The sequence below is a fragment of the Monodelphis domestica genome, chromosome 7, assembly GCF_027887165.1.
Source record: "Monodelphis domestica isolate mMonDom1 chromosome 7, mMonDom1.pri, whole genome shotgun sequence".
Classification (NCBI taxonomy): domain Eukaryota; kingdom Metazoa; phylum Chordata; class Mammalia; order Didelphimorphia; family Didelphidae; genus Monodelphis; species Monodelphis domestica.
In genome coordinates, this window is record NC_077233.1 from 113,451,608 (window position 1) to 113,478,564 (window position 26,957).

Sequence of the window (26,957 nt, forward strand, 5' to 3'; positions counted from 1 at the left end):
TGCCTTTCCATGGGCCCTTATTAATTATAATTTTTACTGCATTATGATCTGAATAAATGGCATTTATTATTTCTGCTTTTCTTCATTTGTTTGCAATATTTCTATGCTAGGATACATGGTTGATCTTTGTATATGTACCATGTACTGCTGAGAAGAAGGTATATTCCTTTTTTATCCCTGTTCAGTTTTCTCCAGATATCTATTAACTCTAATTTTTCTAGCATTTCATTTACTTCCCTTACTTCTTTCTTATTTATTTTTTGGTTCAATTTATCTAGTTCTGAGAAGAGAAGGTTAAGATCCCCCACTAGTATGGTCTTACTATCTATTTCTTCCTTGAGCTTCTTCAATTTTTCCTTTAGAAATCTAGATGCTATACCATTTGTTACATTGATGCTTAGGAATGATATTACATCCTTATTTATAGTTCCTTTAAACAAAATGCAATTTCCTTTCTTATCTCTTTTAATCAGATCAATTTCTACTTTGGCTTTATCTGGTATCATGATTGCTATTCCTGCTTTTTTACTTTAGATGATGTATGCTATATTCTGCTCCAGCCTTTTATCTTGAATCTGTGTATGTCACCCTGCCTCAAATGGGTTTCTTATAAACAACTTATAGTAGGATTCTGGTTTTTAATTCACTCACTCTGCTATCCATTTCTGTTTAATGGGTGAGTTGATCGCATTCACATTAAGTGTTTTGATTACTAACTGTGTATTGCCCTCTATCTTGTTATCCCCTTTAGATCCTGCTCTATTCCCTTTCACTCTATTCAGTCTCACACATATTTTGCTTTTGGTCACTCTCCCAGTTCTCCCTCCTTCTATTACCCCCCCACTTTCCTTGTCTTGTTCTCCTTCTATTTCTCTGTAGGGTAAGCTAGAATTCTATGCCCCACATAATATACTTCTTTCCCCCTCTCTGAGTCACTTACAAAGAGAGTAAAGTTTAAGTATTCCATCACCACCTTTTTCTTCCCCTCTCTGTATTGATTTTTCTTGCCTCTTTATGTTATATAATTTACCCCATTCTATGTCTCCGTTCCCTTTTGTCTCAGTGCAACTCTCTTTCAGTCCTTGATTGATTTTTTATATGTCATTCATATGCATACATATCATATCATAGATATTGTTCCATATCATCACATTTCTTATACATCATATCATCATATATCATCATAGTATCATAATCAGCTTACTTTTCCACTCTCTGTCTGAGTAAATTCTTTCTACCCTCATTACTACCAAGAGTAATTTTTGAGAATTATAGAAATCTTCTTTCCATGTAGACATATAAACATTTTTACCTTAATAAGTCCCTTAAATTTTCTCTTTCTTATTTACCTTTCTGGGCTTCTCTTGTGTTTCATATTTGGCTTTCAAACTTTTTGTCTAGGTCTGGCCTCTTCCTCAGGAATATTGGAAATCTTCTATCTTATTAATGATCAATTTTTCCCCTGAAAGAGTATACCCAGTTTTGTTGGATAGTGTAATAGAGAAATACTTGAAGGTGTCTTTTGAATAATACTGGATAACTAATGAATCAAGGTTTTACCTACCCTCCTCCCTCAATGCCTCCCATTTCCTCCCCTCTTCTGAAGCCTTTAGCTTCCCCTCCCCCTTCTCCTTCAAGTCACTCAGTGTGAACTATGAGGTTTAGAGAAGATGCTCTTATTCTCTTAATTTCTCAAGTAAAGGGGTTTATTTGGGGAAGACAGGACAAGGATAGAGGATAAGGTACGAGGGATAGGATTTTCCCTAGTATCTACAAGGAGCTTTGGTTTTGAGGATATTGGGGAAATGGCAATCCATCACTAGCAGGGACAGTCTGAGAGATAGGACAAATATTTTTCTTTTTTCTTCTTTTTCTATTAACCAGCCAGGTAAATATCAGTCAGTCAGCAAAAGCTTCAGGGTCTTCACCATTAGCCACAAGCAGCCAAAAATTTAGTTCACCAGCCTCTCCCCCAGCTCCAGAAGCCAAAAGGGGTCAAGTTCAGAAGCTTCTCAACCCATTTCAACCTGGCTTGGCTCCAAAAATGGAATGTTCCTTTTGATTGACAGCTCTTCTGTCCTCAGCTTTTTGTCTTGCATGTATGCCTCTTCTCTTAGGTGACTCTGGATTGTAAACCCAAATTTTTTCCTTTCTGAATATCATATTCCATGCCTTCCAATCCTTTAATTTGGAAGTCGCACTAGGTCCTGAGTGATCCTGATTATAGTTCCATTGCATTTGAATGGTTTATTTCTGGTTTACTTAAAGTATATTTTCCTTGGCTTAGTGGCTCTTGAGTTTGGCTATTACATTCCTAGAAATTGTCAATTGAGGATTTCTTTCTGGAGGCAATCTAGTTTTATTTTCTTATTCAAGGATCACAGGGCAGTTTTCTTTGATAATTTCTTGTAATATGATATCCAAGGTTTTTTCTTCATCATGGCTTTCATGTAATCCAATAATGCTTGTCTCTCCTAGACCTGTTTTCTATGTCTGTTGTTTTTTCAACAATATATTTCATGTTTTCCTCTGTTTTTTCATTTCTTTGATCCTGCTTTATTGCTTCTTGATTTCTCATGAAATCATTAGTTTCTAGATGGTCAATTCTGATTTTTAAAGCCTGGTTTTCCTCTGTCAGTTTTTAGTTCTCTGTTTTCAATTGGCCCATTTCTTCTTGCATCACTTTCATTTCTCTTCTCCACTTTTCCTCTACCTCTAATAATTGGTTTTTGAAGCCTTTCTTGAGCTCTTCCAGAATCTATGTCCAATCCATATTTTTCTTTTGGTCTTGGGGTTTTTCCTCTGTTTTCACTGTCCCCTTCTGTGTCTGCACCTTACTCTTTGTCTCCATAAAAAGTCTTTAGAGTTAGGTGCTTTTTTGATTGTTTGCTCATTTTTCCTTTCTAATTATAGATAGGATCTGTTTTCTGGAGAGTTGGGATACCCTTTTAAACTTTAGTCCTTCCTTGATGCTACTTTCAGCTTATTTTCTTGGTTATTACTAGTTTACTCAATGGTCTGAGGCCTAAGAGCTCTGAGAGACTCCTCCCCCTGATGATTTAATTGACCCTTGAGATACTGATAGCTTAAAGACTTTCCTCAGGCTTGGTTTTAAGTTTTTAATCTCAGTCTGAACTTGATCAGGTCAGGGGCAAATTAGATTCTAGTCCCAGGCTTAGGCTCATGTTTTGGTCTCAAAGTGATCTTGATTCAATCAGGCACACCCTTGATTGTACTGTCCTGGAGCTCCACCCTTAGTTTTGGGCAAAAAGATCCCAGGGAGGCTCTCCCTGAGAACTGTGTCCTCACCCCAAACAATAGATTATGTCCTCACCACAAACCCAGATTGGGATTCCTGGCTTTGCTCTGGGCCCACACAGATTGGCCCCCTTAAGCCCAGATTGCCCTGGGCTGGGACTCTGGACTTCTCCACAGGTTTGTAATTTCAAGGGGTATAGTTGGCTTGGACCACTAATTGCCCAACAGAATCTCAGGGTCTGATTTAACTTGGGATTAAGTTCAGAACCTGTGAGAGAAGATATGTGGGGCAATGAGAGGTTATGGTTTGCTCTTAGCTGGCTCTTCACTTGCTGCTATGCCCCCTGCTAGTTCCACTCCCCTTCTCACCTCAGTTCCCCAGATGATCTCTGTCTACCTTTTGGGGTTTTCTTTTTTGAAGGTTGTTTCCCCTATGTCTCTGGGGATTCTTTCACTCCTGTGTTTGTTTTGTGGTGATATTTTACTCTTGGTTGCAGAGTATTTTCATGGTGAAATGGTGCAGTGGTACCTTAGTTACTCCTCCATCTTGACTCCACCCCCAGAAGTCTACCTTCCATCAATACTGTGTATTGATTCCAAGACAGAAGAGTGGTAAGGGCTAGGCAATTGGAGTTAAGTGACTTGACCAAGGTCTCACAGTATGAAGTGTCTGCAATTAGATTTGAACCCAGGACCTCCCATCTCTAGAATTGGCTCTCAGTCTACTCAGCCACCTTGCTGCCCCTAAAAGTCTTTCAAAGTTTTTTTCTGTATTGTTGTTAGGATTATATTAAATAACCTAATTCTGATTACTTTACTCTGTACCACTTCATAGAAGACTTCCTAATGTCCTCTGAAATAACCCATTTCATCATTTATTATGGTATTTTAATGTTCTATTACATTCATATACCACAATTTATTTAGTAATTTCCCAATAGCATATTCCATTAGTTTCTCATTTTTGACTACAATGAAAAGAGTTGCTATAAATATTTTTGTGCATATAGATCGTTTTTCCCCCTTCTTTCTTTGAGAATAGTAATGATATAGCAGGGTCAAAGAGTTTGCTCTGTTTGATAATTTTCTGGACATGGTTCCAAATTTATTTTTGGATTGACTGGACCAAATCCATACCTCCACCTACAGCCCCTTCAACATTTGTCATTTTTCTCTCTTGTCGTCTTTATCAGGCTAAGTGGTGAGGTAAAACCTCAGAGTTGCTTTAATTTGCATTTCTCTAAGAGTTACACCTTTTCTCCTGTGGTTATTGATCATTTGTATTTCTTCCTTCAAGAACTTCCTTTATGATGCATTTCCCACAATCTAAACTAATATCTTGAAAAAGCATAACGGCATTAGTTCAAGGATATAGTTAGTGGTTCTTTAATAAATTGAGTGTTTAGTACTCTGTTTTGAAAGACATAGCTTTAAGTCAGAATCTAAGAGTAAGAGGAGACCTTAGAAGTTGTTTGGTCAAAGTCATATTTGTAGAGTGTATAAAAAAATTCTACATCTCTGATAAGTGGTCTTGTTCCCTCTGCTTATAGACCTCCAGTGATAAAGAATTCATGAAGAATTAGAGATAGCCCAGTCTGCTACTGGACAGCTTTAATTTTTAGGATAGTTTTATTTTTATTAAACCAAAATATACTTCTCTGGAATGTATGGCCATTGGTTAAAGAAAATCTCAGCATTGGAAGGAATGCTTGGAGTAAATTTAAATTTGATGGATAATACATCTAGAGTTGTGAGGGGACACTGAAGTCATTTAGTCTAACACATCATTTTACAAATGAGGAAATTGAGGTGCAAAGTCATTGCAATTTGCCAAATAAATGGACAGGGGGATGGGATTCCCCAGCAGAATTTCTGTAGCACATGGGAACTCTCTGAGTAGTCACTTTGTGTGACCTGTTAAAGCATGGAAGCTAGTTGGGTAGGGTTGCTGAATATGCACCTTAAGGATTAACATTCTCCAATGTCAATTCATAAGGCTGATACCTGGCTGGGCTTCTTTTTTTTTTTTTTTTGTCTTCTATATTCAACTATAATAGCTCACCCTCTGTTGCAAAATTCCCTTTTTTGGAAAGTTTTTGAGAATTAGGGAGGAGTGGAGAAAATATCTAGTCTGCCATTTCATTGGTCAAAAATATCCCCAATTTGTCAATGGAAAATAGACTTGTTAAAATGAAATAGCTTACTTCTATGGAGCCTTCCTCAAGAGGGCAACCCAGGGTAAACTGTGAAAGACAAAGATCTGCAAAAGGTCTAGAATATGAATGGTGTTGACTCATTTCCTCCACACTGCAAACCTGAGGCTTATATTAATAGAGATTCGGGGAGGGCTAGAAGACCCTGCTAGAGGTCTAAGAAGTCTAAGGAGATCTTAAAGTTTGTTCCTTAGCCTTAGTTCAGGAGGACAAAAGTGAAGTTTTTCAAAAGCTGGAAGGGTTCTATTTTTAAGACCTGAGGGAGACAGAAGAAGGTAATGAACTGGTCTTGGTGTCTGCTGAGCAAACCATGAAAGGAATAAGAGGAAAAGAAAGGCAATACTGTTACAACAGACAAATATATTGTGGACAGGCACATGGAATATATTGCATCTGAAAAACAAGCATTGAGGTACACAGTGTAGGAAGTCACTTGTAAAAACTGAATCAATATGGTGGCCAACAGGCTGAGTTGGGCTGCAGACTGATAACTGAGCGGTACTACTGGGTGCAATGTGCTCATTGGGATGGGTATAAAATGGTCAGACTTGGGCTGTTCTTGCAGGAATATTTAGAGACCTTGTATTACCTAACCCCCACCTCATCTCCCACTATTAAGTGGGGAGATGTTTAGAGGTCTTAGAAAAGGGAATTGTGTTTGTATAGCAATTAAAACAGGGCATCTGAGATATGAGAAAAGAAAAGTAATGGGTGCAGGCATTAGTAGTCTCTCAGTGACCAAGAATGACAATTGTCTTTGTGCAGTTTCATCTACGGTGTACCCTCATGTGGCTTTGGAGTCCAAAGGCTGAGGTGCAGAGTTTGTGGCACATGGGGCCTGGGACGCCAGTTGTTACAGGAGGTGCGGCTGTGGCCTGGTGTCGGCGTTCACACGCAGCGGCAAGACGTCGACGTTGCTCATCTTCAAAGGTGATGGCGGCATTGTTAATGGGGGTTCACCAGCTGCTTCTGTCAGAGGCAGCGAGCTCTAGTTGCTTTGGTGTAATGCCAGCCCACTTCAAGTTGGACTTTAGCTGATCCTTGAATCTTTTCTTCGGCCGGCCTTGTTTCCTGAGTCCAGCTGACAGTTCACCATAGAATACCTGTCTTGGTATTCGCTGTGGGTCCATGCGGATGACGTGTCCAGACCATCGTAGCTGGGCTTTGAGGACCAGGACTTCGATGCTGGTGGAGTTGGCTCTGTCAAGGACTTCCTGATTGGTGATTCGGTCCTGCCATTGGATCCTCATGATTGACCGGAGAGAGCATTGGTGGAATTGCTCCAGCTGTTTCATGTGCTCCCGGTACAGTGTCCATGTCTCACAACCGTACAGGAGCGAGCTGAGGACCACTGTGTTGTACACTTTGAGCTTCGTCGCAGTGCTTACACCTCTGTGTTGGAGGACTTTGCAGTGCAGCCGCCCGAGTGCCTGGCTGGCCTTTTGGATCCTGGCATTAATCTCGTGGTCTAGGGACCCGTCGTTGGCGATGGTGCTGCCCAGGTACTTGAAAGTGTCGACGTTAGAAAGTTGCGTGCTGTCGATTGTAATGCATGGCTGGTTAGTTGGCCTCCCTGGTGCAGGTTGGAACAGCACCTCTGTTTTGCTGAGGCTGATAGTCAGGCCAAACAGTTTTGTTGCGGTAGAGAACCTGTCCACAATGGTTTGGAGATGATTTTCTTGGTGGGCCATGAGAGCACAGTCATCTGCAAAGAGAGCTTCCAGGATGAGTCTCTCTGTTGTCTTTGTATTTGCAGTCAGGCGGCGAAGGTCAAAAAGTGAGCCATCCAGTCGGTATTTGATGTAGACGCCCAGGTCTAGATCCATCACAGCATGTCAAAATACTTGGGTGAAAAATAGGTTAAATAGTACCGGAGCGAGGGCACAGCCTTGTTTCACGCCATTGGAGATGTTGAAGCAATTGGAAGTCTCTCCACCAGATAGGACTATCCCTGTCATGTCGACATGAAAGAGCTGGATCAGTTTGACGAATTTTGCTGGGCAACCAAGCTTGCTGAGGATCACCCACAAGGCGTCCCTGTTCACTGTGTCGAACGCCTTCGTCAGGTCGATGAAGACAATGTAGAGACTCAGGTTTTGCTCAAGGCATTTTTCCTGCATTTGCCTCACCATGAAGATCATGTCGATGGTGCTGCAATCTGGTTGGAAGCCACATTGTGATTCAGGCAGGTTCTGCTGTGAAACAGATGACAGGAGTCTATTGAATATAACACGGGGGAGGATCTTTCCAGCAGTGGAGAGTAGTGAGATGCCTCTGTAGTTGTCACAGGCTGCTCGTGTGCCTTTGTTCTTATATAGGGCTATGATGGAGGCATCTCTGAGTTCTGGGGGCATGTCTTCCTCTTCCCATATGCTGGTCAGCACTATGTAGAAGGCCTGGAGTGCCTTTCCCTTTAAGGCCTTGTACACCTTGGTTGGTATCCTGTCTTTACCGGGTGCCTTGCCTGTACTCATTTGTTTAATGGCTTTTTGGACTTCCTTTATTGAAGGAGAGACGTCAAGTTGTTCAATGGTGCGGTTTTGGGGGATCTGGTCAAGGGCGCTTTGGTCGACTGAAGAGGGTCGGTTGAGAAGCTGACTGAAGTGTTCTTTCCACCTGTTGCTGATGCCTTTTTTATCTTTTATGAGTGTCACCGTCAGAGGATAGCAAGGGAGTGGTGGTGGGTTTTAATGGCCCATAGACAGTCTTGAGGGCACTGAAAAATTATTTGTAGTTTTTCGTATCAGCAAAGCACTGGATTTCTTCTGCCTTTTTTTCCCACCATCGGTCTTGCATCTTCCTGATCTCACACTGAGCCGTGGCTTGGAGAGACTTGAATCTGTCCTTTTTAGGAGCAGAGTTTGGGTTATTTTGCCACTCCATAAAGGCTTTGTTCTTTTTGCTCAATGGGTCTTCAATAGCAGTGTTGTTCTCATCAAACCAGTCCTGGTGGTTGTGTTGTTTGGGGCCTAGGACTGCCTTTGATGTTTCTTGCACTGTGTCTCTGAACTGGTTCCATTTCTTAGTTGAGCTTCCAGTGATTGGTCCCTTGACAGACAGCTTGTCATCCAGGCAGGACTGGAATGTTTGCAAATAAGATGGATCTCTAAGACAACTCACATTGTAAAATGCGCGAACTGTCTGGGCACGTTTTAGATGGCGAGGAGCAATGCGCATTTGAAGAGTCACTCTAACCAATTGGTGGTATGTCCAGCATTCAGCTCCTCTCATGGCTCTGGTGATCTTTACATCCTGGACGTCTAGCTGGCGTACAATGATGTAGTCAATGAGATGCCACTGTTTTGATCGTGGGTGCATCCACGTTGTTTTATATTTGTTCACCATTCTGAACACAGTGTTTGTGATGGTGAGTTCAAACTCTGAGCATTTGCTGAGTAGCAGTAGGCTGTTGTTGTTCATTTTGCCCACGCCGTGTTTGCCAAGCACTCCTTTCCATCTTTCATGGTCCTGGCCAACGCGGGCATTGAAGTTTCCCAGTAGTATCAGCTTGTCATTTGTGGACACTGAGTGCAGGATGGCACTCAGGTCAGAGTAGAACTGCTCAATGGTCTCTTCTGTGCTGGTCAGTGTTGGGGCATATGCGCTAATGATTGTGGCATACCGGTCTTTGCTGAGAGGCAAATGGATCTTCATGAGCCTCTCGCTGATGCCCACAGGCAAGTCTGGCAGATGTTTGAGCAAACTGGTCTTGATAGCCAGGCCAACACCATGGATTCTGTCTTCATTTGAGGCTCTACCTTTCCAGAAGGAGGTGTATCCAGTGGTGGGTTCACTGAGTGATCCCTCTTCTGGTAAGCATGTTTCACTTAAGGCTGCAATGTCGATGTTATATTGCGCGTTACATCTTTACCGATTAGAGCTGCTCTTCTCTCGGGTCTTGGGGTATTCTCTCTGTCAAGTAATGTCCTGATGTTCCATGCTCCTAGTAGGAGTTTCTTTGTGTTTTGTTTTCTTTGATTTCGGCCACTTAAAGGGTTGACCCACCAGCCGTGGTGTGCTGACCAGGTGTTTGTAGGGCAGGCAATGTTTGGGACACCTTTTCTAGTCCCCTCCCTTGATTAGAGTGAGCAGTGCTGTCCTAGAGAGGGCTGCTCAGTCGCCCAGGATGCTGCCGAATGTCTCTGCTGCCCTACAGGCAATAACCCTAAAAATACACGAACCTATTTCACATACCGTGGTGACTTGAAACCATGACTTGGAAGCTAGGAGAAGTAAGGACCTTTTTTTTTTCAGGGATGACTAAACTAATCCTCATAAAACTATAAACTAGTCCTTTTACAAAGATAAATATTGTTCTGAGGGGCCAGGAATCAGAGAGGTAGGACTAGTCACCATGTTGAATAAAGGCTATACTAGAGGGGAGCTAAGTATTCTTTGATATTTTTTCCTCTGCTTTATGTCTCTTAGAGTGCTTTCTATATTTTTGAGGGTTCCCTTGGTGGGGCCTCATACACCTTGCCATGCAGCTGAGCTTCTGAAGTCTGAGCATGCATTGTACTCTTGGAAAGTCATTTGTTAAGAGTTTATGATGCAGGAGGAACTGACCTTAATTCCTACTATGTGAGATTACTTCTTTTTTCTTAAAAGGCATACTTGAGAAGGAAGACTTAGAAACTTGATCAACAGGGAATAGAATTGAATTCAGGTTCTGCCTGTAATTTCTTGGATGACATTTGGCAAATCTCTCCACTATTAACCTCAGTGTTCTCATGTGTAAACTGAGGAGGTTGGACAAGAAAATCTCTGATGTCCTTTTCAGTTCTAAAATCTGATGCACCAAAGAGAGAACTGACAAATCCTAAGCCAATATTGAGAATATATGTGTGTGTAGATGCATATATATCTTCTCAGTATTAGCTAGTTCTCAGTATATATGTACATATACGTATGTAATATTCTCTTTTAGAAGGCTAGGTTGATTGTGATGTGCAAAGAGTTTAAAATGACCACAGTTTGTCATGTATTATATTAGTTGCTATCAGAACCTACCCTTCCTTCTCCAGTCAAATGACTCTATTCTTCTTTGTCTATACTGTGCCTTTGGGGTGGATAATACATTTATTCCAGTTTACCTGCCATTACTCGAAATATTTTTGGAACTCCTTTCTTGGAATGGCCTTTGGTGCTAGTTTGGAAACCATGCAAACAGTTTTTCTCCTCATGTAACCACACCTCAATTCTGACCCAAAAGAGTGTCCCCAAGCTTACTCACCCACCTTATTAATAAGAATTTACTCTACATCGTTTTGGATATTTTCCCAAAATCCAATCTACCCTCAGAGGACAAAGACATGCTCCCACTGAGAATGTTAAAAATAAAAATGTGCCTGAGGCTCTAAAAGCAATTTCAAGACTAGAAGATCCAAAAGTGCTTTGGGCAATGGCAATATCACATCACTAAGTGTATTGGCTCTCAGAGGGCTCCTTCAAAGGGGACAAAACACATTTGGATGTATTAGTTCTAGTAGGTTTATTTTTTGGAGAAAAAACTGTCTACTCATCCAAATACTCAAAATAATTCCTTGATTATAACTTCATTTTCAGAATCTGTCTAAGAAATTGCCTGGCTAGGGCAGAAGATTATTTCAGGAGTAAGGAACTGCTCATTGCTAATGGTGTCTCTTTTCTGCTGTCCAGACTGTTTGTTTTAGTCCTAGATTCTCTTACTTGGGTTCCTGACCTTTTCCTTTCTGAACCTTCCTAGTGCCTATACAAGTTCCTGACCCTTTGTTTTGACCTGTACTCTGACTCCTAGAGATTTCCTGATTCCTTATTGCCTGCTTAGTCTTTGACTTATCTGCCCTCTGGAAATTTTAAATTCCTATTTCTGAATTCCTTCTCTGGGCTTTGATCTACCATCTTGTCTCTATCTGGTGCCTGTGTCTATCCTCCTGGTTCCTAACTGCCATAGCTATCTGACCAATGTTGCATTTTCCTCTTAAAGTACTGACCCTCCTCTACCAGCTGAAAATGACCTCTTATATTTCTTCTAGCACTTGGTTCAGCTCTTCTCCTTGTTACATTCTATCTTACATCATGTCTCACCCTCCCCAAAATATTCTAAGTGCCTTCATGGCAGAAACTGTGTTAGTTTTCCTCTCCAACATCCTCTAAAATGGAGCACAGCCCATTGTGCATATATTTCAACATTTAATCAATCTGTGATCTCATCGATGTAAATGGTGCAGTCATGGGTATGGATCACAACCCATCCACACTTTTTCATCTTGTACAATTCTTGTTCTGGATCTTCTGATACATCTCCTGCAGAGGGCTTCTTCCACATTAATTTGTGATTACATTAGTCATGCATCACTTTTCTGTAACTATCTTAGTTGATAGACTGCCTTCCTCCCTTTTCTGGTCATATATTTCCTTGATGAAACCTTTCTTTACATGAAATCTTGGTTACGCCATCTTTGATAATATGTTGCAACTTACTTGTGCCCACCTTGCTTCTCTCTATCACCTTTAATTTATCTAAAATTCTGAATCTTCAGAAATCACTCTTTATTTCGCAAAATTTTCAATGATAAAGCAGCAGTGGGAGGGCATTTCTTTAAACCTTGAGTGTATGTGTGGGTTTATTTATTTGTGGGGGTTTTTTTACCAGAGAACATCTTGTGATTATTAGAAACAATGCACAATTTCCCCCTAAACAATCCAAGCTTCTACTACTTATTGTCTAACTGCTGCAACTATCCTAGATATAGTTATTGATATACTAATTTAATGGATTGGCCATCCAACTACATTGTCTTAGACAATAGGTATTTTTCATCTTCCCAGCTTTTCCTGTATAAATTGTGAGGCTGGTGTCTTGAATAATTGTGACTCTCAGTAAGGAAGTCCTGCAATGTTGGGGATTTAAAGAATCAGCACCCACAGTTGAATATGGAGAACCTCACCATCTAAAGGGACAAGAACTTTCATCATGAGAGTGGTAATTAAATACTTTTGGCAAGCATGTATCTCCCTATTTCACTTTCACTAGATGTTAATAATTGGAAAGTTATTATTCTTGTGATTGCTTTTATCAAAAAATCTTATAGGATCTTAGTATATGATTGAAAAACTCCATTCTGGAAGAAAGCTCTTAAGCCTGTTGTTTACTTTTATGGAATCAAGTGCTTTCTTTGGTGTGGGACAGGGGAAGGGCCAAGAAAGGGTGGTTATCAAAGAATTAGAAAATCATTTACAAGTGTTTGCTTATTCTCTCGTATTTTTGTCAAGAAAAACATCTAATATGTGCATAGATTTCTTTCATAATGATTTGATCAAATGAAAAAGTAGGCACATAAATCTCCAGTTGTAAATGGTTTTTTTTTTTTAATTTTCCTCTTCAAAAATATGGATGTATATAGATGTCTTCTGAATTTGATTTTCAATCTACTGCCTCTAAATCAGTGTAGCCTACAGTTCCCATTTGTGTCCTTCCTAGCTCTCACTCCAGGCTACTTATGTACTCCTAAGCCTAAATTCTGATTTGTCTACTGGCCTTTGAGTCCTCTCTGGGAATAACTCCGTCTCATTTCTAATCTCTATTATGCCTTTGTAACTTTGCCTAGACCTTCTCTAATCTAGACCTTTTTCCTTTTCCCTACAGTTAACCATAACTTATGATTCTAATGTGGAGAATTTCATTTTCTTTCTATTTGTAATAACTCTTTAATCTTCAGAAAAGTATAAAATTTTTTTAAAATATTAGGAAAATGTTCCTTGTTTTCTAACACCATTGACACTTCCTGATATCACTGGAATCAAAATTTCCCTTAAGAGTTTGCATGAAACTTCTCTTGTAGTTAGAGTTGGCTGAAACCAATTTTTGCATCAAATCAAAACTAAACCATATACAAAACTTAATTTTTTTTCTGGTGCATTGACAAATTTTCTTTAGGCTATACTTGATTTATTTATGTTATCACAATCAGGAAAGGAGGTTAATTGATGTATGGGGAGGAAAGCAGCAGCTACTGCCAAATACCCTAATGAGGGCACCAGCTTTTCTCCCACTCTGAGGCCTCCTGTAGCCAGCTACGAGAACAAAATTAGCCCAGTCTGAGTCAGCGTTTCCTAAATTGGTCCTTGTACTGCAGAACTGATTGTGTCCATAGGCTGGAAAGCAAGAGAGCCAGGCGAGGCTTCTCTGTGGCAAAACAGTGTAATTTTAGAGAAGCTAGCTCTTTGGGTGGATTTCTCTGTGTTTGTGTTCCCCTGTGTTATTTGTCCTTAGGATGAATCTTCTGTGGTAGGCGATGTTGTTGGAAGTCTTAAAGTATAGCTCACACCAGAGACCTGAACAGTGATTATTGGATCATAGATCAAGAATTGGAAGATCCCTCAGAGGCCAAATTGTCCAGCTTCCTCATTTTCCTGTTGAGAAAACTGGAGCCTGCAGAGATTAAGTGGTTTGTTCAAGGTCACATAGAGACAGGCTTTGAACCTCACTCTCTGACTCCCAAGTTCATAAGATGGCACCATTCCATGGATCACCAATATTGGACACAACGCTTTGGACCCTTTCCTGTTTTCCATATCAGATCATCCTGGGACCTAGATATTTTCTGACCCTGGTATTTTAGTGATTTTAAAGACATTTGCCCTAGTTTAGATTTGTAGTTCAAATATTCTTCATAGTATTTCCTGTGATTGCCTTATTGTCCCCATTCAAAAACCAGTCACCTCTACACTTCTCAACACGCAGGTATGTATAGCTCTCATAATTTTTTCTACAGAAAAGAGGAAGGAAAGATTAGCTCAAGGGATCTCAAAGGACTGGGTCATAATTGGCATGACTCCCTTGTTAGCCTGTTCTTCTTGCTCTGGTCATTTTGATTCCCACTCCATCTCTGCCTTGGGGTCTGCACCTACACTCCTATGTCCTCCCTATAATGGGACCAATTAGCTTGTAAATCAGTTCAGTGTAACTCACACATTGGTGGAGAAGTTATTATGTACAACGCAGAGTGTGAAATTCTGGGAATATAAAGGACAAAAACAAAATAGTTCCTGATCTAGAGGAGCTTCCATTCTATTGGATAAACTATGCACACAGAAAATAGCAAAAGACTCTCAAGGTGGTGGAGGTGGTGACTGAGCTGAATCTTGAAGGAGAACAAGAATTCTGAAAGACAAAGATAAGGAGTGGGGAGAGAATTTTATGCCAGGGGAAGGCTCATAGGAATGAATGAAGATGGGAGATAGAACGTTGAGTTTGAGGAATTAGCCAATAGTCTAGTTTAATTGGAATATATTGTGGATCGATAATAATTCTATACATAGTATCTATTGTCCCCAAAGTGCCCTAAATGTAAAAGTCCAAACAGGTGCTCAGCCAAGTAGAAATGTAGCCCCATCTGAAGAGAAGTTGAGTCTTGGTCGATACATTTTCAGTATTTTCTATTGTCCTCAAAGCCCCTAGTGTATTCCAACCAAAACTCCACACTGGTCACAACAAACTCCTCATGGAGTTGGGATTAATTTTGTCCCGTCACCAATCACCACCACCCCCATTCTATCGTCTATTCCATTATGAGGCCAAAATATATGTTCTCTATTGATGAGCTGGCAACCACATGCGTTGAGCGTGAATGTACCATATATGTCTCTATTCCCTCAACTAGCTATTTTATTACACATCAATCAGCATATTTCTGTGATGGCTATTCTCCTTTTCTGGGCTCTGTATCCTAATTCATTCACTAGCACATTTTAAGCTTTCTCTCCCTAATGAATGTCAGATACTAGTTAAGGAGAAGAAAAAGAATTGCTTTGTGAAAGAACAGTTACCTCTAAGTGATAAAAGATGTGAATTCACTTTCCCAAGTTTCTCCTAATGTACTTGCCTCCTAATTGTTCCACTTCTTAGAGACTTATTTGACTGTTAAGAATCAAGCCAACTCTAGAAATATTTGAAACCTCCTGTTTCCTTCTAGAGGGGAAGGCTCTGAGCTCACAGAATTCCTGGCCAACCTACAGCCATGTATTACAGAATTCAGACTTCATGGATAGCACTTTTTCTAGAGAATGATATTCTGCGAAACACCAACAGTCTTTGTTGGGTGGTACTATGAGGGGATAGATTTCTCTACCTGTGTATTTTAAACCTGAGTATGAGAGGAATGAGGTTTCTTCTCAAGAAAACATCAATACTGAAGGAAGCATTGTTAGAAGTGAAAGAATATGAAAGTCTTTGGAATGATTATAGCATTTCACTCACAAGTTTCATGTATACAGAATGTAAGTGTGTGTATACATATGGGTGTATGTGTATATTACATATAGATCTTTAACATATATACACATGTGTGCAATAAACACATCTGCCCATTTAAAGTTCTGCCAAATGCGGTAATAACCTCCCACACTTTATAAAATCTAGGACTAAACATGGAACACATTTATACGAGAGTAGAAGCAAATCAAACACAAATCTTGGTTAGATTTTTTTAATGAGTAGCTTTTTATAGTTTTTAAGTCCTTGTTTGGGGTGGGATGGGAAATAGAATTATAGAAAATCAGGTTTTTCCATTAGATTATAAGAACTTCTTTATAGATCTTTGGAATTTCTTTCACGCTGTGACATGTGGAGAATCTTGAAACTACATTATGGCAGATCCCAGGATATTAAAGGCAGCTGGTGGCACAATGAATAGAGCACTGAGCCTAGAATAAGGAAGACCTGAGTTATGTGGATCAAATGATATAATATATTTTTTTAAAAGCAGTTAGCATAGTGCCTGGCTCATAATAGGCACCATATAAATGCTTCTTCCCTTCCCCTGATGCCACTAATTGGAGTCCTCTATTAGGAGCTCTTTCATGTCCCCTTCACCTAGTCTCTCATCCTTCCTTATGGTCTCAGAGGAGGAGGAGGAGCACCTCCTCAGTGCCAAGCTTACCTTTTCCATTTATATTCTTGTTCCTATCACTTTGTGTTTCTTTTTTCATGGCCTTACTCCTTAGATCATTCATCTTCATTCATGTCCTTTCCCTCTGCCTACCTACACATATAGGTCTCCTCCATCCTTAATAAAACAAGAGAAAATTAACTTCTCAAGGTCTTCCTTACTCCATTATCATTATAGCTCTCCTTACTTTTATTACTAAATTTCTGGAAGAAATATTCCATGTTCATTCTCTCCATTTCCTCATCGCCTGGCATTCTGGCTTCTAGCCACAATTGAAACTGCTTTCTTCAAAGTTACAAGTGGCCCCTCAACTGCCAAATCCACAGGATATTTTTCCTTTTTTAATATTTTGTTTTTTCCAATTACATATAAACATGATTTGAAACATTCTTTTTTTAATTTTGAATTTCAGATTCTCTACTTCTCTCCTAATTAAGAAGGCAAGCAATTTGATGTAGGTTATACATGTACAGTTATATGAAAACATTTCAGTGAACATTTTTCAAGGTTCACTCACCACCCCCTTCTTCTCCATATTCTCTGGTCTTTTGCCTTTGTTGGCGTGACTCTGGGTCCTTTTTCTACCTATTTGACTGTTTCTGCTGTATCTTCTTTGGTTATCTTCTTCTCTTCCACCCCTCAATGTGGACATTCTGTTCCTTAAGCCTCTTTTATTGTTTTTTTTCCCTTGGTGATTCTACCTATTTCTATGTCTCCAATCATTACCTTTAAGCAGATAACTTCTAATCTTAACATCTAGTCTGATTTCTAATAATAGCTTGCCAGACATCTCCAGCAGTATATCTCACAGGCCTCTCAAACTCATCTCTTCCACCCCCCAAAAAAACCCCTCAACTTCCTTATTTCTATTAATGACATCACCATCCTGCTAATCATGTCGATGGGAACATTCTAAGCCACTTTTTACTCATCTCTCTTTCTCATTCCCCTGTATATGATCAGTTGAAAAAGTCTACCTTTGAAATATCTCTCATACCTTTTCCTTTCTCCTTCAATTTCTACCATCCTCATCTAGGTTTTCTAAACCTCTTGCTAGGACTATTATAATAGCCTACCATCCAATCTCCCTACCTGTACTTCTTCCCTGTTCTGATCTATTCTGCATATGTAATTCATCAAATTTCTGATATAGGACTTTAAATTTTATAATACCACTCCCCTACTCATAACCCTTCAGTGGCTTCCTATTGCCTAAAAGATAAAATGTGAATGTAAATGCCTGGAATTTAAGCCTTTCCACAATTTGTCTATAGCATACTTTTCCAGTCTTATTTACTGATTCAGGTTCAAGCATCCTATTCTTGGGCCAAACTACCACAAAACTATATATTCTGCCATCCCTCCCTTTGTGCAGGTCAACATTCATGCCTACAAAGAAAATCTCCAAATTTACCTGTTTAAATCCTTTTTTTCATGGTCCAGCTCAGGTTCCACCTGCTATAATAAGCTTCCCTCGATCCTTCCAGCTAAAAATAACTCCTCCCTTCTATTTCTTATAGCTCTTTTCCTGGATGGCTCCTTTGTCTCTATAATATTCTACCTTGTATTATATCATCTAGCCCCTTTTCCCAATCCCTGGGCCATTAGGTAACAGTACCATACATTCAGAGCCTAAAGAGAGATCATTTAATCCAACCCCTTAATTTAAAATTTTTTTAATTACTATCTTTGGTTCTTATGCACATAGATCTATAAAACTGTGCATACTCTTTGGTCCTGTAATACCATTACTAGATTTGTATCCTAAAGAGATTTTTTTAAAAGGGAGGGAAAGGCTATAAATATAAATAGGTATAAGAATATGTTTTAATGCCAAAGAATTGGAAGCTGAAGGGAAGCACATCAGTTGGGAAATGACTGAACAAGCTGCGGTATATGATTATAATGGAATACTATTGTGCTATAAGAAATGACAAGTAGGATGGATTTGGAAAAACATGAACTGATGCAAAGTGAAGTGAGCAAAACCAAGAGCACACTGTACAGAGTGACGGCAATATTGTATGATGATCAACAGTGAAAGATTTAGTTATTCTCTGCAATATAATAATTCAAGATAAATCCAAAGGACTCATAATAAAAAATGTCATACATCCCCAGAAAAAAGAACTGATTGGGTCTGCATGCAGATGAAAGCATACTATATGTCACTTTTTTTCTTCATTTTTGTGGAGTTTTTTTTTTTTTGGTTTAGGTTTTCCCCACAAAACAGATATGATATGAAAAAAAATGTTTTATATGATTACACGAGTAAAATCTACATCAGATTTACTTACCATCTCAGCAAAGGGAGAGGGGGAGTGTGGGAGGCAGGAAGAATTTAGAACTCCAAATTAAAAAAAAATACAAATATTTTAAAAGAGTTTTTATATGTAATTATAAAAAAGAAGAAGAAATTTATGATTCTTATATCACAGTCTCTAATATATCCTTCCTCTCTCCTCCCTTGGAAAATCATCCCTTTTAACAAAGAATTTTTTAAAATATATGCTTTATCTCATTTTTTCAGTTTCAGCACTAAGTATAGCACCTGATATGCCATGGGCAACAAATGTTTATTGAATCAAATTAAATAAAAAGGTCTCCAAACCTATATTCAGATGATGCTTGAAGCTGAGACAGGAATGCGTAACAATGTAGATCATGTGTCAAGGCTCCATGTTGACCAACAGTTACAAAAAGGAAAAAGAATATAGTTCCAGAAGTATGTCAGTTCCTTGAGGGAAGGAACTAGTTTTCATTTTGTTTTGTCATTGTATCCCCAGGACAATATCTTGTTTGCTAGATCAGACTGGCTCTCTCTCTCCCTCCTCCTCTAGATTTGCTAGATGACCAGAATAAGTGAAGCATTTAATGTGACAGTTTCCCATTTGTTATGACAGCAGCAAACCTTGGATGGTCACTTGGTCCTCCTGTCACCCTGTGACAGCAGTAGGGCATTCTCAGTAAGGGATTCTTACTTAAATATTAGAATTAATAATAAATAAAATTAATTTATCATTGTATATTAATTAATTATTTATTAATATTAATTAACATTAATGTTAAAAATAAGAAACAAGCTTCTTATGTTTTCTCCCCCATGGACTCTTCCTTGTGGCAAGTGAAGTTCTCTGTGATGAGGTTTCCTGTGAAAAGGTGGAATGCTCTTCCCATCACTCCCCTGTGGCCACACCCAAGGGGATCTTGCACCTGGGCCCCTGGATGCCTTTTCTACTTTGTTTCCTTTACTGAATAGGTGGCCAAACTTCATTCTCAAGATAGACGTGCCTGAACTTGAAGGCAACCTTGCCTTGGGTCCTTTTGATCTGTGCTGACTGGTAAGGAACAATCCCTGGCCAACTCCTCTGTACTTGACTCCATTTGAGTCCTTAATATTTCTCCCTCTCAAAACCAAAATCCTCCAGTCTGAACCCCAGCTGCTGTAGCCCCGCCAAACCCAGAGTGCAAAAGAGTCTCTAATCCCTCCCAGGACAGGAAGAATCAACCCGAAGTTCATGCATCTTATTCCCTGAAAACTTCCTTTGTGTAATTACAGAGATCTGGGTCCAGAAGTCCTCTCATTATTCTGGTTCTGCTCCTCTGGACTCGCTCTAACTTCAGACTGTCCTTCCTCAAATAATGATGCTGAAACTGAATGTAAATACACGAGATGGAGCCTGACCAGCCCAGAGTACAGCAGAGCTACCTCTTCCTCATTCTAGACACGCGTTTGACAGCCATGGAATTCTTCCAATCTGCTTTGGGCCTTGTTGGCTCTCATTTCCAAAATATGCATCCTCTTACCTGCCACGAATAACAAAAACAAGCACCCCCGAGTTCCTCAAGTTGAAAGATAAATACTGAGCTCTTATTTTCTTTCCTCCTTTCTTTGTGACTGGACTCAAGATACTGTAGTCACTTGCCATTCTTATAAGGCCGGGCAATTACAAAGACGTTTATCACTTGGAAAATACGATGTGCCCCCTGCTGCCTACTTGATTTAATTGGATGTTATTAAGGGATGGGTACATGCTGCATGGCATGCTTTGATGTAGTGTACTGGAAAAGCAATAAATAATGGAATTAGAGAAAATATTGGACCTGTTTCAGCAATGATAATTATTTGTCATTTCAACCTCCCCCTAGGTGCTCACTGTCTCTCTAGAATGGGAAATATATGATTTCACCATGTCTGTTGAAAGCTTGACCCATTTTTCAGTGATGTTTTAAAATCCAGAAACAGAATTAGACTGAGATTATTTTATCAGAATAATAATAATTATAAAACTATTCTGAAATAGAACACCGCTTTATGGTGTTTTGCCTATTCTCTTATTTACACCTCTTATCAACCCTGTGAACCACGAGTATCCTCATTTTACAAATGATGAAATCAAGGTTCACAGAAGTGGCTTCCCGGTGATCACAGCCCATAGATATTAGAGAGGGATTTGAATCCCACCCTGCCCAGCTCCTGGCTCAGTACTCAATCCACTGTGCCATGTTGCATCTCAAATGATGGCTTGAAAAGATACCTGTCATTTTGTACAAACTGGCATCCTTCCCAGTTTTTCCTATATGAAAGACCTGAAAGCATTTTTAACATATAGTGTCTTAAACGTCTTAGTAACTTTTGGGACACCTGTGTTTTGTCTTTCCTTCTTTGTGTGTTTTTTAAAGTACAGAAACCACCACTTTTTTGAAGAAATTAAGGGTCTCACCATTTCCAAAAATCATGGTAAGCAAATCATCACAATGCTAGTCTATTAGGGTATTGGGTAGGGATTTGTGGTGGGACAGATCCCAACGACCTCCTCTTCAATTTAAAATAAAGAAGTTAAACATTCATATTATTCCATGAAACAAATGAACTGATGTCTTATGGAAGAGTCTGATCTGATCATGTAGTGCGACAGGGATGTGATTAGGGTTTTGATGTTAAAAGATCACCCTATTTCAAATACAAATACCATAGAAATAGGCTTTGAACAATGATATGGGGATAACCCAGTGGTGTTGCTTGTTGGCTTTGGGAGTGAGGGAGAGAGCAGGGGAGGGGGGTCATGAATTGTGTAACCATGGTAAAATATTCTAAATAAAAAAATTTTTTAAAGAATTGGATCTGATCTTGCAGGATGATTCAGCAGTCACATCACAATTCAGGTTTTTAATGTATGTAGGGTCTGGATAGTGTCATGGGGAAAGCACTGGATTTGGTTCACCACTCAGATCTGTTCCTTACTCTCTGTGTGACTTAAACAAGTGCCGGCACCTCTCTTGTCCTCACTTTCTTATCCATAAAGTAAGATAAGGCCAGCTGATCTCTAGAGTCCTTTGCAGCTCTAAATCCTAGGATCTTCTAAGAAACAATCTTCTCTTGCTATAAGGTGATAATGTGTGTATTAGATTCAGTAGATATTTAGTAAGCACACACCTCCGACGTGCAGGGCATCGTGCCAGGGGCTAGGAGAGATAGAAGGCTGCCATCATATCCCACCTCAAATCTGATAAGACTCACAGTCTAGTGTGAGGAGTGACAGCCATAGACACACAATGACAGCTGAGAAGTGCATAAACAAAGAACTGTATGAGATGGGGAGAGGAAGGAAGAATAGTTATCAGTGAAGGTATCCTAGAAGACTTTTGGAGGAGGGGGCATTTGAGTTCAAAAGATCTGTAAGAATTCAACAAGTCAGGCATGATGTAAGAGAAGATGGTCAGGAAAGCATGTCTGGAGAGCAATCCCAATTAGCTGTGTCATAAGAATATGTGGACAGTAGGGTTGTAGGTATATATTTTTGTTGCTGTTACGGAGTCATTTCAGTTGTGTTTGACTTCTTGTGACCCCATTTGGGGTTTTCTTGGCAAAGAGTAGCTTGCCATTTCCTTCTTCAGCTCATTTTACAGACAAAGAAATAGAGACAAATGGTTTAAGTGACTTGCCCAGGGTCACACAGTTCCTAAGAATCTGAGACTAAATTTGAACTCTTGTCTTCTTGACTCCAGATCCCATGCTCTATCCACCATGCTACCTACCTTTTATATAGACAGATAGATAGATAGATAGATAGATAGATAGATAGATAGACAGACAGACAGACAGACAGACAGACAGACAGACAGACAGATAGATAGATAGATAGATAGATAGATAGATAGATAGATAGATAGATAGATAGAGATAGTGGTAAATTTTTGAGGAACATAATCATCTTAGTAGTCAGATTCAGGCATTCTCTGAATTCCCAGAAAGTAAAAAAAGATGGAGGAGCTGTGGTCAGTTATGTTGTTTGACAAAGGCTAATTTTGGGATGGGAAGCTCACATGAAGGACATTGAAGGAACTGTCCAATCTACAGCAAGAAAAGGTGGGCAGTGCCCACTCTAATAGTCTTCATTGATGGGACTATTTTCATGCTCAAAGAGTTTCTACAAACATTAACTGACTAATCATCACAATAACCCTGGAGGAGGTAAATATTATTAATGGCCTCATTTTACAGATGGGGAATCTGAGTCAAGGAGAGATTAAGTGACATGCCTAATACCACAAAAGAACTAAGTGTTAGTAATAGGATTAGAATACAAGAGAATCTGGCTTTCAGTCTTCATTGCCCTCGGGATGGATTTCCTATCAATCACAAAAGGAAGATGACATAAATGGTAACTAACAGATTTTGGAGAATTAGGACTCAGTGAGGTTGGAGCTCTTGGCATGAACAATTCCACTTTTGGAATTGCAAATAGTAAATACATATTTTAAATGCTTATCTTATAAATTGCCTTCATTTGTATGCAAAGGATAAAGAAATCTCCTAGTGACCAACTATTTTGAACAAACAAAAATAATTCATCACAAGTGCTGTCTGCCGTATAGGAACTAGCTAGAAGTAACTTTTTAAGAAATCATGCTTTAGGAAAATACACATTTTTAGAAGGCCAGTTATAGAAAGCTTTCTAGCAGCATTTTCTTTTTGGTGGAGGGAGGGGAAATCATATTTGCTACCATTGCTGACATTTTATCATTCTGAACATGGCATCATGCGTATAATGGGTGCATGATGAATTTGACTTTTTGTTCTTATTTGGTTGTTTCAGTTGCAGCTGATTCTTCATGACTCTATTTAGGGTTTTCTCAGTAAAGATACTGCAATGGTTTGCCATTTCCTTCTCCAGATCATTTTTGAAGATGAGGAAATTGAGGCAAACTGGAGTAAGTAAGTCATTCATCCAGGGTAACATAGTAAGTGTCTGACACTGAATTTGAACCCATGAAGATAAGTCTTCATGATTCCAAGCCCAATACTCTATCCATCACCAGTTGGTTGTCCAAATGCTTTTTTAAAAACCTTGGATTGAATTCAACAGTTTGTGACATTCTTGGTGCTAGGCATACAATGCTAAAAATCACAATAGTCCCTATCCTTAAGAGACATGCATTCTACTGAGGGGATATGGTATAAGTAGTAGATAGTAGACAGTAGTAGTAGTAGTAGTAGTAGTAGTAGTAGTAGTAGTAGTAGTAGTAGTAGTAGCTGCTAGATTTTACATAAACCTAAAGTTTATAAAAGGTTTTCTTATCTCATTTTATCTTCAAACTATCTCTGAATGGTAAATGGCCTTTTTATTATCTCTGCTTTACAGATAAGGAAACTGAGGCAGAAGATGTTAAGTGACTTTCCAAGGAACACACAACTTATAAGTGTTTGAGGGAGATTTTTTAATTCACAATTTCCTGATTCCACATCCAGTTTTTTTTATCCACAGTGCCACCTAAGTGCCATAGTGTCACACACACACACACACACACACACACACACACACACACACACACACCGAGGTTATCTGAAAAGGCAGCGATAATGAGCCACTAAGATTACAGAGTTGTAACCCTCACCCTTAGCACAGTGCCTGGCGCACAACCAGTACTTAATCAGTGTTTGTTGAAGGGGAAATCAAGGTCCTTGTCGAGTTAGAGTCACCTTTTCTGATCCTGGAATAAAGAAAAGCATGAAGAATGGAGACTGGAGGGAGTGCATTCCAGACCTGGGGGCCAATCTATGTAAAGGAAGAAGGGAAAGTTGATTGGGAGAAACACCTAGTAATTGAGGCTGGCTGGAATGTAAAGCACAAGAAGGAAAGTAATTAGAACATTGCTGGGAAAATAGGCTGAGACAAAATTGTGGAAAGCCTAAAATGCCCATCTGTAGAGTTTGCTTTTTATCTTAACAGTGATGGGCAGAAGCCACTAGGTGGCTCAGTGGAGAGAAAGGCAGACCTGCAGAAGGGAGGTCCAGGGTTCAAATCTGCCTTCAGACACTTCCTAACTCTGTGACCTTAGGAAGTCCCATAACCCCAGTTGCCCATCTCTTATTGTTCTTCTGCCTTGGAACCAATACTTAGTATTGATACTAGGGCCGAAGGTGAGGGTTCTTAAAAAAATAGTGGTGAAGAAACATGAAAATCCCTAGTGAGCAGGGAAGTGACTGGATCAATCTTCAGAAGATGGCTTTGGCAGCTGTGAGGAAGAGACTGAAATCAGGAAGCCCCGGTAGGGAGTCATTACGGAGGTCCAGGTGAAGGGTAATGAGGACTGATGGGGGGGCAGAATCCAGAGGACTTGGCGACTAATTAGATATGGATGTGATTTTTAAGTCAACTTGTTGAAGAAAATTCACTCTCAAGAGTAGGGCTACAACTTTAATCCGGGCTATTATAGCTTGCTTATACAATCGGTATGAGTTAAGGAAGGTCTGTCCCTGTTCAATTTGAATTTATTAGCATTTTGTTGCTTTAAATCAGATCCTTCGCATTACTTAAACATTGTTTTTTAAATTTAATATTCAGAGTGATAGAACTTTGCAGTGAGCCCTAGATAGAGACATAATTCATCTTGATATGAAGCATACCTTATAGCACTTAAGTGGTTTATTAAACTTGTCTGATCTGATATCGGATAAATTCTAACCCTGATGGCAAGACATGAATTTCCTGCATTTATCACATGTAGGATTACTCTAAATCACAGAGGCTATTTCAAGTGGCTATTTCAAGAGCTGTTCTTAGAGTTGAAATACGTGAAGTATCTAAATGTTTCTTTTAGCTCAGTCAGACCCAATGTGCTCTGCCGTAGCCTTAGTTTCCTGGTCTCATGTCAATCCCTGGTGGACATTTGTAGAGCATGAAATCCACCGCACATACTTTGGCACCCGTGGAGAACAACTGGCAGTCTCCGATCAGGAGAAGCCTTAGTAATGAGCCCAGGGAGACTGAATGACCTCTTATTAGAAAAAGCATTGCCTCTGAGAAAAAAAGGCTGAGGTTCCCAGCGACAGGGAGGTTCATCCTGCAGCTGTTTTCTCCTTTCTTTTTCTTTTCTTTTCTTTTCTTTCTTTTTTTTTTTGAGGGGAGGAATTGGAAGTCTTCCTGAGACTGGGCTGCCCACCCAGTTTTATCAGCTGAGGTCCTTGTTACTTACCAAAGGAGAAATAATGATCCTTCTGTCATTAAGTTGTATGACTATAAAGAGAGTTCAGCACTTGGGGAGAAGGTGAGCTTTAAAGGAAAGGATTTAAATTCCATTCAACTGACAATGAGGCCGGAACTACAGTAGAGATATATTGGAGCAGTAGAAAGAATGCCAGATCTGAAGTTAGGATGATTCATCTTCCTGAGTTCAAAACTTAATGAAGGATGCTGGTTGCGTGATCCTGGGCAAGTCACTCAACCCTGTTTGCCTTTGTTTCCTGATCTGCAAAAGGAGCTGGAGAAGGAAAAGGCAAACCACTACAGTATTTTTGCTAAGAAAACCCCAAAAGAGTTTGCTATTCCCTTCTCCAGATCATTTTTTGCAGATGAGGAAATTGAGGCAAACTGGGTTAAATAATTTGCCCAGGGTCACACAGACACAGGGGAGGACACGAATGAGAACAACAAAACAACCTTAGTGACTCAGAAATAAGTTTGAACTTGAGAAAAACTCTTCTTGGGTGTTGCATGCCTGAATGATATTTTTTTTCCTTGCTACTAGAAGTCTTCTCCTTTCCCCCGTGAAGGAACACCATCAGGCTGAATGAAAATACTGAAAAATTGTAGGACTGCGGCCGGGTCTATAAATGCCCTGTATCAGTCAGTTTTCATTTGGGAGTTACTGTAATGACAGATTTCTACAAACATTTTCAGATTGATCAGGCAGTTGATCTGAGTTGACATTAACACACTTAGGTTTTTTCCTTGAGACCCAGAAAGCAAATCAGCTCTTAGAAAGTGGAGGAAATTGTCTTACCTCGAACTGTCTGCATCCAAGGTAAGACAGAGCAGAGGCATCCCCATCCTTCAGAGTCATTTTCATATGCACATGTCCCCAGGATCTTGCAGCGTCATTAGGATTTTATGACACCAAGTTATTGGCTTTGTTTGTGGCAAAGGTACTGTGAAATATGATAGGAATCAGTGGCCTGCACATCCTGTCTCCCATCCATTAAAAATAAAACCTGATTCAACCATTAGTTGGTTAATATTTCACTACATTTCACTAGTTCTGAATCATGCCA

At 39.6% G+C, this 26,957-nt stretch overlaps 1 long non-coding RNA gene across 3 annotated transcripts in view; it reads right to left on the reverse strand.

Annotated features, from left to right (window-relative positions):
- LOC130455502 (uncharacterized) overlaps positions 1-26,957 on the reverse strand; it is a 79,970-nt gene that overhangs the window by 42,383 nt on the left and 10,630 nt on the right. For all 3 annotated transcript variants that reach the window (XR_008913512.1, XR_008913513.1, XR_008913511.1), the window contains exon 3: positions 26,690-26,834. This is a non-coding gene — a long non-coding RNA (uncharacterized LOC130455502). The remainder of the gene's footprint in view (positions 1-26,689; positions 26,835-26,957) is intronic.